Source organism: Vombatus ursinus, unplaced genomic scaffold (assembly GCF_900497805.2).
Source record: "Vombatus ursinus unplaced genomic scaffold, bare-nosed wombat genome assembly UNPS02005236.1, whole genome shotgun sequence".
NCBI lineage: Eukaryota > Metazoa > Chordata > Mammalia > Diprotodontia > Vombatidae > Vombatus > Vombatus ursinus.
In genome coordinates this window covers 5,011,669-5,019,419 of record NW_020945014.1, presented here as the reverse complement: position 1 = coordinate 5,019,419, position 7,751 = coordinate 5,011,669, and the positions used below count along the sequence as shown (strand labels likewise).

General features: G+C 38.6%; 1 pseudogene; it reads right to left on the bottom strand.

Annotated features, from left to right (window-relative positions):
- Positions 1-255: 255 nt before the first annotated feature.
- On the bottom strand, positions 256-1,193 carry LOC114030429 (annotated as a pseudogene).
- Positions 1,194-7,751: the final 6,558 nt, after the last annotated feature.

Genomic DNA, 7,751 nt, shown 5'->3' with positions numbered 1-7,751 from the left:
TTCCGCAAGAGGAAAGAGAGTAGATTCTAAAAACTAAAGACCAGTTAGTTGGGCTTAGGCTCCTGGGCAAAGTGATGGTTAATGAATACCTAGAAAAGGAACAGTGATTACAAAGAGTCATTGTGGCTGACTCATCAAGGACAGATCTTGCCAGTTGTCCCTCCTCACCCCCACCTATTAAATTATGATTTTTAAAAAAGTGTGCCATGCTGTATAGAAATCAATACTCTCTCCCATAATTCTGCACATCTAGGACTACAGAAATGGAATTGCCTCTGCATCACATCTTCAAATTAACATCCTAGGCTACGACAGTAAGTCTTCCCAAAGGGGACCTTCTGAAAAAACAAGCTATTTCCTCTGCTCATGTTTCTCTCTTTTTGTGTCATATACAAACAATCTTACCAGGAAGGGTAAATTGGGGCACAAGGAGGAAATCCATCAACAAGCCCACAGTTGTTGATAGCCACAAAGTTGAAGATAAGCACAAAGGTATAGATCAGCATTCTGACAAAGAATCTGGTGACAGCTTGGCAATAACTCTTCATTTCATTCATAGTGGAAACCCTTCTCTCCAGTGCATAGGTATTAAAGAGGTAGGCCAGTGAATTACAGAACCACAAGGAAATGATGTTACCCAAAAGTCGAGGAATAAGACTCACAAAGAATCCTAGGCAGCCTTCCTCCCAGTTATTATGGAGTCATGTAGTATTTGCGCTCTTCCATTGAATTGTACCATAGACCTCAGGGTAATCATGTGGAAGGAATGCGTGACAAGCGTAGCAGCAGAATGAGCTATCACCTCTTGAGCAGTCTCCTTGACAACCTTGTCAAAGCTGGATGGGGTATCCTTCTGTGTAGGAGGAGGTGAAAATCCATGTTTTAACTCTTCAGTTTTGTCATATTCCTGATATCAAGGCAAAACTCTACTGTGGACCACAATTACAGTGGCTCAAGAATTCAGTGTGGGAGTTAAGCCTTTGAATAGCTCATATTTACTGTTGATATTCATAATATGCTAGACATAACAAAAGAGGCCAGGGGAGTTGACAGATTCCATTACCTCCAGCTAGAGGAAAAGGCTTATATCCCATCTATATGAGTACTTTCACATACATAAGCAGCTGAAAGAGGATGATGAAGTCCATGCTCAGCAACACCTGACTGGCCTTCCCTGCCAAGGTGGCACTCATGGATGGATAAAACAAGCCACCAACTGGGTCCTAGGTCTTGTGCTAAGACCAATGGCTTTGCTCTCAATTCCTTTTTTGACAGGGTTATTTGACTAGATCATAAGAATGCTAGAGATATCATTTACTCAGCTTTGAACAACACATTTGAAAAAGTCTCCCATGCTATTCTTTTGGAAAATATGGATGAATGCAGAGTTATAAGATAGTAGATTAGGAAGGGCCAGGGAGGGTGAAAGGAGAAAAGAGAAGAGGTACTTATACCACACCTGACTGCTGGGAGGCAGGCGGTTTTCTTTCTAGCAGTGTCTTGCTGAATCCTTAGTAGTTTTGAAAGTCTTTCCAGATACTATATATTATAGAATGTTTACAGTGTATGGCCGGAATCCCAAAGGTTGATTTGGAAATCAGTTTTTTGAAATTTGGACCGTATTTTTCCATAGAAACAATGGATGGTTATGGTCCTTGGCCAATTTATAAAAGCCTGTTTAACCCATCACTTACTTAACGCATAACATTAATAGTACCATCTCACCTACACCTAACCACCATGTAGAACATTTATTGTTATAGGAAAGCGAATTTCAAGTTTTGGCTTGGCACATCTCTCTCCCTCAGAGGTGGCACTGGGAAGCTAGGATTAGTTGTGGGAATGGAAAGTTAGATTACTGGGGCACCAATAATATTAATTTTCTGTATCTCTAAACATACATTGGAATCAAGGCATTTCTTTAATTCATTTACTTCCTAGCTATGGTAAATTAGCAAGGGGAGAAAGGGAAGAAAGGAGGGAACAAGCATTAATTATGTACCTACTATGTGCTAGGCACTATGCTAAGTGTTTTACAAATATTATCTCATTTGATCCTCACAACAATCTTCTGAGGTTATTATCCACATATTACAGTTGAGCAAACTGAGGCAGATAGAAATTAAGTGACTTTGTGCAGGGTGACATAACTAGTAAATGTCTGAGGCCAGATATGAACTCAGGTCTTCCTGGCTAGCAAGTAAGAACTCAATAAATAGTCAAAAGATGTGAATAGGCTGCTCTTAAAAGAAAAAAAATGCAAGCTATCAACAACCATAGGAAAAAAAATGTTCCAAACCACTAATAATGAGAGATATGCAAATTAAAACAGCTTTGGGGTTCCACCTGACACTCTTCAGATTAGCATAGATGAAAAAAGAAGGAAATGGCAATCAGTTAAGATAGATAAAGCAATTATTAAGTGCTTGTTCTATATCAGGTACCTGCAAGCAATTATTAAGCACTTGTTATATATCAGGTACCTGCTAAGTACTGCAGAAGCAAGCTGATCCCTACCCATAAGGGGCTCCCATTGTAATAAGGGAAGACAACATATAAGGAGAGCTGTAAAGGGTGGGAGAAGGATATCCATGGTGTTGAGTGGGTGCAGAAGCCAATACAAGCCAAGACACCCAGACTTTACATTTATCCCTATCTATGGAATTTCATCTTATTAGAGCCAACACAGTGGTGTAGGCCAGGGGTGGGGAATCTTTGGCCTTAAGGCCACATGGGGCCTTCTAGGTTCTTAAGTGCTGCCTTTTGACTGAATCCAAATTTTACAGAACAAATCTTTTTATTTTTATTAATACATTTTTGCTCAACTTTTATATCTCTATCTTATTTTTTAAATGAATGTATTTAAGATACCAAAGAATAAAATAATTTTCAACAAAATAATCCTCCCAGATTGACTAGCACAATTAGAACATTCATAAGTCATAAATGCTAAATTGACGTATACTACATTCTATTTAGTTCTAACTTCCTCCACCTAACTGGCGCCTCTAGGGCACATGGCTGGTTGGCGAGAGTCTATGGGGGTCAAGTATGCCAGTCTATTATCAGGTTTTGATAACAGTGCACTGTGTTTTTGTTTGAAGTGGAATTTATGAATAGTTGCACAGTTCGACAGTATTTTTTAAATTCTGTCTCCTCCATAGCCCATCATGTCAAAGAAGACCAAGAGAATGCTGAAGAAAGAAAACAGATTCTTTAATGAGGATTGGAAATTGCAATATTATCTTGTTTCTGCCAAAGATAAGATGATTTGCTTGCTTTGTGACACTGCAGTATCAACATTAAAGAAATTCAATGCTCATCAGCATTATCACACTCATAAAGACCACAAATATTTTAGATTAGAGGGAGAGCCATGAAAGGTTGTATTGCAGAAATTAAAAGACGAAAAACAGAAACAAAGACAATTCTTTCAAACAGCAATAAGACCTAGAAATAATGCCACTGAAGCAACTTATAAAGTAGCTTATATACCTGGGAAAAAGGGAAGCCATTTAGTGATGTAGAAATTGTGAAACAATGCATTGTCGAAGTTGTAGGATGCTTAGACCCTGATAACATTTCAAAGTACAAACAACTGCCTCTTTCAAGGAGAACCATAACTGATCAGCAGCATGAATTAGCCTTCAACTTAACAGAACAACTTCATGTGATACTTCAAAAGGAAATATATATATATATTACTCAATCGCTTTGGATGAGTCAACTGATACTACTGACTCAGTGCAGGTTTTATGCTTCATTCAGGTCATAACAAAAGATATTCTTTTCTATGAAGAGTTACTCACTTGGGGCACTCTTGCAAACAGAACACAGGGAATAGATATCTTCAACAACTTTCAAGATAAATTTCGTGAAGTTGGACTGAATTTGGTAAATTTAGTGAGTGTATATACAGACAGTGCACCTTCCATGACAGGAAAACATGAAAGGTTTATCGCACAGATAAAAAAAAAAAGTATTAACAGATCTAGATGCCCTCATTTCTTTTCATTGTATTTTGCATCAGCAAAATCTCTGTGCTAATGCTACTATTTTAAGTGACACTTTCCAACAAATCAGAAGTATTGTTAACTATATTTGTGCAAATGCAACATGGCATTTTCAGTTTTGTAACAAGCTAAAGTTGAATGATGAGGTATTCAGTGTGGATTTGCCGTATCACTCTAAAGTGTGTTGGCTATCATAGTGACAGGTGTTAGCCAAAATTTTATCTCTGTGAGAACAGATAGTTAAATTTTATGAAGAACAGAATCATCAATGTGAATTATTGAAAGAAGATTTCTATAGGAATGCTGCATTTCTGTGTGATATCATGTCAAATCAAAACGAATTGAATATTTCTTTGCAAGGTAAAACTTAAGTCTATATACGTTATGTGGCAAAAATCCAAGCATTTTGAAAAGCAAGCTATCTTTTTTCAAAACACTTCTTCAAAAGGAAATTTTGGACAAATGTTTTCCCCAGTTAGCAAAGGTCATTGACGAGTAGGATGATATATGCGAATCATTTGAAGAATTACTCAGCTGTCATGGACCTATTAATTGGAAAATACAATGAAAAGTTTACTGACTTTGAGAATCATGACATCACTCTCAAATTAGCATTTCAGTCTCACCTAGTTGTTATCACCAAGGCACCTAAGGAGCTCCAGATGGAATTGATTGAGCTCTCAGTAGATGACATTTTAAAGTTATTGTTTGATGCTAAGAAAGATCCAATTGAAATACATTTGTTTGTTTGTTTTTTGGTTAGGCAATGGGGATTAAGTGACTTGCCCAGGGTCACACAGCTAGTAAGTGTCAAGAGTCTGAGGCTGTATTTGAACTCAGGTCCTCCTGACTCTAAGGCTGGAGCTCTCTCCACTGTACCACCTAGCTGCCCCGTGAAATATGGAAAAATGCAGTAGAATACCCACACCTTCGGCAACATGCCTGAAAAATGCTTTCTTGCTTTTCAACCACTTACTACCGAGAATCTACATTCTTCTACCTAACCCAAATCAAGACGCCCTTAAGGTCACAAGTGACCGACACCCATCTAGAGGATCAACTGAAAACTGCGGACCTCCATGCCGCAACCAAATATTCAAATGCTTTCCAAGAAAAAGCAGATAACAAAGTCATTAAAAGGCTAGTTAACTTTAAAATTAACAAATAGTTTTCATCTTCAAAATTATTAAGTACATAGTAGTTAGTTTTTGACAAAATAATGTACATTTTTAAGTATATCTAATTGAAGTTTCTTGAATGCAGCCTTATTTGATTACAACTAAATGTTAATGCAGCCTTCCAACATGAAAAGGTTCTCTACCCCTGCTGTAAGCCAGTGGGCCTCATTGTGTGGTCTAGGAGTCCCTGAGATGCTTTTCAGGTCAAAACTATTTTCATAATTATATCCTAAGATGTTTTAATTTCTAATGTAGTAAATAACCCACATAAAGAAAAACTCTTTGGGAGAGCCTCAATAATTTATAAGAGTAGAAAAAGGGTCCCAAGATCAGAGGGTTTAAGAACCCTTATTCTAGTGTCACCTGGACCCAAACAGCCTCTAACCTGTAGGGTCCTGGAGCCAAACAAAGCAAGTTAGAGATAGGAGAGTCAAGAGTCAAACAGAGTTAATTTCAAAATGAGGTAAACAGCTTGCAAGCAAGGACACATGTGCTGGGGCCCCGCTCCTAGTTGGGGGACCTGAGGCAGTGCGACTGAACCTTGATTTATATACCTGTGGCTAGACAAACAGTCAAACAGTGTAGTGTGGCAACAGTGATGACATGCAATAGGTAACAGTGAGGCAAGCGTGTCTAGTGATAAAAAGTCCATTTGTAGCAGGGCTTTATGTATGGGCCAGTGGTGCTTGCCTGAGCTCAGGGACCACCAGTCCTGTGATTTAGTTGCCCCAGAGTTCATCCAGAAGGTGGCACAAAGGTGCCAAGCCCAGGGCATTGCTTGCTTGCTAGGCCTTAGCTCTGGAAAATAGGGTGTCTCCTAGTAATATCTTGACACCAGTCTTTCAAGGTCTTCTTGGATTCTGATTTTGCGACTCAGTGTATTGACTATCCATCCAGTCTAAGAAATCTGCAGATTTGATAGTCATGATCTACATTTGTCTCTGTCTGAGTCATTGATAAAAATGTGAAATAGCATAGGGACAAGAATACTTTTCTGGGAGACCTTTCATCCAGCTGAAATTGAACCATTAAAAAACTACTCTTTGTGTCTGGCTATTCAGCCTGTTCTGAGTCTAGTTATGTTATTTAACTCACATCTCTTCATCTTTTTCACAGGAATTGTATGAATGACTCTATCAAATGTTTTGTTAAAATCTAGGTAAATTATTTCTATAGCATTCACCTCACCTGCTAGTTTAGCAACCCTGTCAAAAAAAAGATTTAAAGCCAGACATGGTATTTTCTTGAAGAAGTCATTTGGGCGTTTTGGAATAACTACTTCCTTTTCTAAAAGTAGATGGTGCAGTGGGTAGAGTGCTGGGCCTGGAATCAGGAAAAACTGAGTTCAAATCTTACCTCAGACACTGGCTGTGAAACTCAGAGCAAGTCACTTAACCTCTGTCTCAGTTTTCTCATCTGTAAAATGGGGATAGTGATCCAAGGACTGTTGTGAGGATGAAATGAAATAACATTTATAAAGCACTTAGTGCCTGGCACATAGTAGGACCTTAACAAAAGCTTGTTACTTCATTTCCTTTCTAGATCAACAAGCATTTATTAAGCATCTACTGCTGTAGTAGACACTGCATTAGGCAATGGAGGTAGACACAAAGACAAAAATGACAGTTCCTGACTTCAAGGAGCTTACATTATATCAGAGAAACAACACGCACATGTATAAATTAATGTAGAGTAAATAGAAAGTGAGGACAATTAGGCTGCCCAGTGGATAGAATGCTGACTCTGGAATCAGGAAGACTCATCTGTCTGAGTTCAAATCTGGCCTCACATACTTATTAGCTGTGTGACCCTGGGCAAGTCATTTAACCCTGTTTGCCTCAGTTTCTTCATCTGCAAAATGAGCTGGAGAAGGAAATGGCAAACCACTCCAGTATCTTTGCCAAAAAAACCCTGAATGGGGTCACGTAAAGTCAGACATGACTGAAAAATGACTCAACAACAAATAGAAAGTGAATTCAAAGTAATTTTGGTGGGGGGAGGGGGTCTAGGAGCTGGGAGACCAGCAAGGGTAACATGAGCTGACCTTTTCTAAGAAGCAGATGTAAGCAAGACATTGTATTTTCTGGCCACGGTGGGAGAGCTTGTATAAAATACCTGGAGATAGGAGGTAACGTCAGGTGAATAGGTAGGCTGGTCAACCAAAGGAGTTTATAAGAAGCTGCAAGTTTATTGAGTAAGAGAGTGACATGGTTTGATCTAGGCTTTAGGGATATAAGTCTAGTAGGTATGTGAAGGAAGGATTGGAACGGGGGTGTGTGTGTAAGATTTAAGGCAGAGAGACCAATTAGGAAGCTATTGTAGATAGAATACATGAATCAGTGAACAAACATTTATTAAGTGCTAATTGTGTGCCAGGCACTGTCCTAGGAGTGAGGGATTCAAAAACAAGAGAAACTTTCCCTATGTTCAAGGAACATTCTATTTGGTGAGATAGCAGGTACACATATAGGTATATAATAACAGATGCAAGGTAATTAGGGGTGGGGAGGACATTAGCACCTGGAAAGATTAGTATGATAATAATAATGACTAACATTTA